This window comes from Theobroma umbraticum, unplaced genomic scaffold (assembly GCF_002168275.2).
Source record: "Theobroma umbraticum cultivar Fairchild unplaced genomic scaffold, ASM216827v3 scaffold_228.0, whole genome shotgun sequence".
Lineage (NCBI taxonomy): Eukaryota > Viridiplantae > Streptophyta > Magnoliopsida > Malvales > Malvaceae > Theobroma > Theobroma umbraticum.
In genome coordinates this window covers 1,714,372-1,720,960 of record NW_018397274.1, presented here as the reverse complement: position 1 = coordinate 1,720,960, position 6,589 = coordinate 1,714,372, and the positions used below count along the sequence as shown (strand labels likewise).

General features: G+C 27.2%; 1 pseudogene; it reads left to right on the top strand.

Annotated features, from left to right (window-relative positions):
* The first annotated feature begins 2,791 nt into the window (after positions 1 to 2,791).
* On the top strand, positions 2,792 to 3,346 carry LOC149526418 (early nodulin-like protein 22 pseudogene; annotated as a pseudogene).
* Positions 3,347 to 6,589: the final 3,243 nt, after the last annotated feature.

Here is a 6,589-nt window from a genome sequence, read left to right as displayed (position 1 = left end):
TATATTAAAAGTATATATATAATAGTAATTATATTCCTTTGCAATATGATATGAGATTCATATTATTTAAACATAATTAATAATATGATAATTTTTTAATTTAAATATATTTATATCATCACATTAATAATTTGAGTAATCATACTTTTTAATATATTTGTCAACTTTTAATAAAAGAAATTATTTGTAAAGATGATAAAGGTTTTGATTGTTTTTTTCTCTTCACCTAGGTTCGAATCTAAACACTACCAAAAGTGGACATTTTTAATTTAATTATTTAAATAATATATATATATATAAACCGGTATTGAAATTGGGTTCAAGGCGGATACTCGCTGAACTTGAATACTAACATAATTGGGTTCGGGTATAGCGTACGCAAGGGATGGGATCTCGAATCCTACTCGAATCCAAGACAAATAGTGAAATCATTACCCGAACTAGTCCCAAACCCGATTATAAGGTACCCTAACTTGATATAACTGAGTTAGGTAGTCACTGGCATCTTGTAATAGGGTACCCATTGCCATCTTTATTCAAGCGTACATGGGCTTTGGGGCTAAGCAGACTTTAGCTTTAAGTTGATGATAAAATAGTAGTGTAGGCAATTACCTTACCAACATTCCAGCCTTATCCAAATTTTAGATCTAATTTAGGTTATAAGGGACTTATTATAATGGCAATGGATGGTGAATATTATGCATATCTACCAAGAAGACAATATGGTAGCTGACTATATGGCAAACATAAGACTTACTTTAGAGGATGATAATTTAATTTATAATACTCCTCCAATTGAGGCTAGGAGGCTATTGATGAATGATATGTTAGGGGTATATTTCTCTATAATGATTTGTTCTTAAAAATATTTCCACTTTATAAATATAAATTCATGTGCAACACATATGACTATATGACTATATGACTATATGTTAGCATTTATATTGTTTTTCAAATATTTTTAAATACTTATAGAAAAATAAAAATGAGACAAAAAAAAGAGATAAAACAAGCCTAAATACATAAATAAGCCCTTAAACTATACCAAGAAAGTCAATTTAGTCCCTATCTTTTTATTGTGTTCAAATAAGCCCTTAAACTTTTATTTTTGATCAAAAAAGTCCCTCACATTAACTATTGATTAATTTCCATTAGTCAACAATACAATCAACAATTTTTGGTGCCTCATCATCTTCCATGTGGCATGTTAACTTGTCATCTTGATAACATCAATATAACATGGTAGATGATGTGACATTAAAAATTGTTGACTAGGAATTAGAGTTTTTTCGTTTTATCCATCCAAATGTCTAAAAATTATTAGTTAGGGATTTGAAACAAAAAATTAACAAAACAACCTAATTATCATCATGCCCTAATTGGTTAATTACCTTCTTTTTAATTGAAGCCATCCTTCCTAATAAAAAAATCATTCACTTTCTTCAACATTCACTAAATCTAAGTACCTTATAGTCAAAATGTCATCTTCTTGTCTGTAATTTCTATTCCTCTTCTAAAATCTTTCTTTGGGTAGTTTTTAATTTTTAAAATCTGTGAAAAAAGTGGAAAAAGAATCTATTATTATTAGTAAATAAAATTCAATGTCATCAGATTTTCCTTACAGATTCTAAGGAAGAAAAGAGTATCAAATTTCTCTTATAGATTCTAGGGATGAGAAGAAAATGATTTGACTTTCTTTTATTGTGGATCAATATTGCGTGTTTTTGCGAATTTTAGTATTGTAAACATTATGTGTCCTAGCTTTACTCTTCCTCTTCTCAAAATCATTTCTAGGTATTCTTAGCTTTTTTTACATCAACTTTCAATCGAGCAACAATGGTTCTAATCAAATTGAAAAGGTTGGATTAGGGTTTTTTTTTTTAAGAAAGAAGGATAGATAGTAATTCGTTAAGAAATGATGGTAATCAATTTGAAACAATTAGTTTTTTTTTAAAAATTTTTTATTTCAAATTCCTAACTAATAATTTTTGGACATTTAGAAAGGAAAAAAAATCCAATTCCAAGTCAACAATTTTTTTATGCCATGTCATTTACTATATGACATTGACGTCATCAAAATGATACGTCAACATGTAACGTGGTAGATGACGTAGCATAAAAAATTACTGATTGTACTATTGACTTATGTTAGCCAACAGTTAGTGAGAGGGGTTTATTTAATCCAAAAATAAAATTTTAAGGCCTTATTTGAACATAATAAAAGGATAAAGGCTAAATTGAATTTTTAGATATAGTTTAGGGACTTATTTCGGTATTTAACTAAATTTTTTATTGATAAAACATATATAATATTTTTCTAATAAATTTGTTTATTTTCTATTTAACATTTTATAGATAGATGATTAGGTGTCTGTAGATTTTTGTTGAAAACTTAAGTGTTCATCCATAAATATTTGACATAGAAAATTTGTCAATTTAGTAAAGAATTGGAATTGATAGAATGATATATTCTCATTTTTCACATGAAAATATGAAAAATATTGCAACATTTCATGGATAATTAATAAGCGGTTAATAAGCTTTTCAAAAAAAAAAGTTAATAGACTCATTATTCTATCCAAAAATTACACAATTCATATATTATTGGAAAACCATTAGTTTTCCAAAAAAGAAAGATGTCAGGTTCATTGTTTTTTCAATCTTCGCCCTTTATAAAATGAATTATCTTGTTTTCAAGCTTGCTAAGTTTCACTAACAACATGTTTGAATATTGCTAGTTTACAAGCAAATGAAAAAGGCAATCAAAGGCAGCTCAATCCTAACCCTAGCAATGCTACTTTTGATGCTTCAATATGAAGCCATTCATTCAACACCAATGACCTATATGGTTGGAGATGATAATGATTGGGACTCATCAATTAGTTTGGAAGCCTGGACTATAAGGAAGAATTTCAATACTGGCGATGCTCTAGGTATATACATCATTGATTATTAATTGATTTTAGATTAATCACGTAACATGAAAATCTAATTCTTTCGCAACAGTCGTTTCAAGTTTTTTATTAATATTCTATAATCTATTTTAATATTCAAACATCTTAAAGCTTTTTCAATAAAATTTCTCATGTACATAATAAGAATTGTTCATTGATAACTTACAATTATCTTAATTTATTATAGAATTCTTATATGATGAACATTTGTTCAACGTGATAGTGGTGGAAAAAAAAGGACATGACACATGCACAATTAATGAGAGAGCCATGGAGTTGGATTCAAGAGATGATAAAATCCCTTTAGCCTTTGGAGCTAATTATTTTATTTGTGTGTTGCTGGAATGAATATAGTCATCAATGCCACTGCATCACCACCTTCATCAAAATAAAATACGACATAGCTTTTGATTCAAGCACTTATGTTGATTTAAGCTATTTAATAAAATTTGAATTTATATGTTATTTATTACTTAGATTTGTCTGAGAAAAAAATATCAATAAAAGAAAATTGTTAAATGTTGTGTTCATATTTTCATAATTAAATTTATTTTCTCTTATCTTTAATTGTCTTTTATTTAATTGAGACTATAATTGTTTGTTGTTCCATGATTGTTGTAATAGGATGGGAAACTAACATTTTTTAGGTCAATTTTATTAAATCAGATTTAAGGTTAGCTTAATATCTATGCCTCTTAGATAAATTATCTACCTAATTTTTCCCTTACTTTTTTTTCCTTTTCTTACTTCTTTTTGTATGTTTGGTTTCGCATTGGATTGCTTTTAATGTAAGACAATTTTAAAAATCCTTTTGCTTTCTGTTATTAATTATTTTTATTTTATTATTTTAGGATTAAACACGTATATGAATCCAAGATAACAGAAAAAAACATGTTTTGATTGGTAATAACTTGATCCCTCTGTTACATTAGAGGTTTTGATTACTTTCTTAATTAAAATGCATATGGAATTTGAATGCTTTTTCATTTGATTAATCATTTGTTTAATTAATTAGTGAGAAAAAGAGACAATTTTTGAGAGAAAAAGATACAATGGGATTCATATCATCTAGTTGTCTAAGAATTCAATTTCTTGTCATTCTTTGAGTATATATAGCACTCAATTGGACCTAATTCAATAAGTTTTTTAATAAATGAAGAGATTAATTGAACTTAGGGACATTAAAAATAGGGTAATACCTTTACCCTCCTAAGTTTTAACTGAAATTCCAAGCAGGTCCATTAATTTTCAAAATAGATACCCCACTCTAAAAAAAATCTTCCACTGGATACATAGGTCAAACCGTTAGTGGTTCCGTTAATTTGATGACATAGTAATATTGAAATGATAATTTTACCCTTTATCAATTTTAAAATTATTATTATATAATTTTTATTAATTAAAAAAATAAGGAGCATTGATTGGAGGGAAGCGCCATGCTCCCAAGGGAAGGGAGCACTAGATCAGTGCTCCCCAAGAGAGGAGAGCATCAATTGGTACTTTGGTGCTCCCCTTTCTTGGGAAGCTAGAAAACATTAATTGGCGCTCCTTTTAAAAAAAATTCAAAAAAAATTAATTTTTTAAATTAATAAAAATATTTTAATTTTTTCATAATCTCTACTAATAGTGTTTACACTCCTGGAGTGAAGTGTTTATTTCGAAAACTAATAGACTTATTTGAAATTTTTATTAAAACTCAGGAGTGTATGGATATTTTACTCTTAAAAATAACACGAACCACAATTTGCATGTTTAGTTTTTTTTTTCTTTATTTTTCACCAAGTTTAATTTCTTATTTTATTGTTTAAATGAGATAACTTGATATTAATTTATATTTTTTCACTATTAATCTCATCCAAATAAAATACAAGAGGTATATTTGAGAAAATGTTATACCACAAGGGATATTAGGAGTTATCCTTTGTCTTATTACTTTCTACTACCAAAACCTGTAATATATATTTGTACCATATCAATTGTCTCAAAATTGTGGACTAGTTTGATCACTAGGTGGACTAACCAAGCCAATATAAGTTTGAAATTGATGTCACTTGAACTAGTTTTTCCTTTTCTTGGGGTAGTGCCTTCTCATTTCTATAGAAAATTACAAACTATTCACTTAAAAAAACATAATAGCATTACAATATCAATTAATTATTCTTTTTATTTTATTATCATCACTTCCTTGTTGCTTTTTATATTGCAAAATATTACCTGTTTATATTATAAATTTATTACTAAAAATGGTAACGTACATTGCACAAAATTAAAATTAATTGGTTAAATATGCAAATAAACCCTCGAATTATACCAAGAAAGTTAATTTATTCTCTATCCTTTAATTGCTTTCAAATAAGCCCTAATGTTTTATTTTGGATCATATAAGCCCTTCACACCAATCGTTGACAACAGTACAATTAGTAATTTTTGGTGTCATGTATCTTCTACGTGGCATGTTTACGTATCATCTTAATGATATCAATGTTACGTGGTACATGACGGGACATCAAAAATTGCTGTCTAGGAATTAAGTTTTTTCATTTTACCAATCCAAATGTCCAAAAATGATTAGTTAAGGATTTGAAACAAAAAATTAAAAAAAACCTTAATTACTTCAAACTAATTACCATCATTTCTTAACTGATTACTATCTTTTTAATTGAAGCTATCCTTCCTAACCAAAAAAAAAAAAACACTTCACTTTCTTTAACTTTTTTTAAACCTAAGTACCTTATAGTCAGAATGTTCTTTCTTTAACTTTCTATTTCTCTTCTAAAAATCGTTCTCTGAGTAGTCTTGAATTTTCAAAGTCTATGAAAGATGTGGAAAGAGAATTCATTATTATTTGTAAATAAAATTCAACACCATCAAATTTCAGTTACAAATTTTAGGAAAGACAAGAGTTTCACATTTTCCTTACAAATTCTAGGGAAAAGAAGAAAAGGATTGGACTCTCTTTTATTGTCAATCAACACTGTGTGTCTTTGTTAGTTTTAGTATTACAAGTGTTGTGTGTCCTACCTTTACACTTCCTCTTCTTAAAACAGTTATGGATATTTTTGCTAGAAAGATCGGATTAGGTTTTTTTAAGGAATGATGGATGGTGCTCCCTTAAGAAACGATGGTAATCAGTTTGAAACAATTAGTTTTTTTTTTAATTTTTTGTTTCAAATCCCTAACTAATATTTTTTGGATATTTAAAAAGGAAAAAACTCAATTCCAAGTCAGTAATTTTCTTATGCCACGTCATTTGCCATTTGGCATTGATGTTATCAAGATGACATGTTAATATAATGCATGGTAGATGACGTGGTATAAAAAATTACTGACTGCATCGTTGACAAACGAAAGTTAGTTAACAGTTTGTGAAAGGGGCTTATTTGATTTAAAATAAAAGTTTAGAGGCTTATTTGAATGTAATAAAAAGATAAGGGTAAAATTGACTTTCTTGATATAGTTTGAGGGCTTATTTGGGTATTTAAGCAAATTAATTTATTGATACAACATATATAATATTTTCTAAATAAATTTATTTAATTACCATTTTAGCATTTTATAGATAAATGATTAGGTGTCTATAGATTTTTGTTGAAAACTTGAGTATTCATATGTTAATGTTTGATATAGAAAATTTG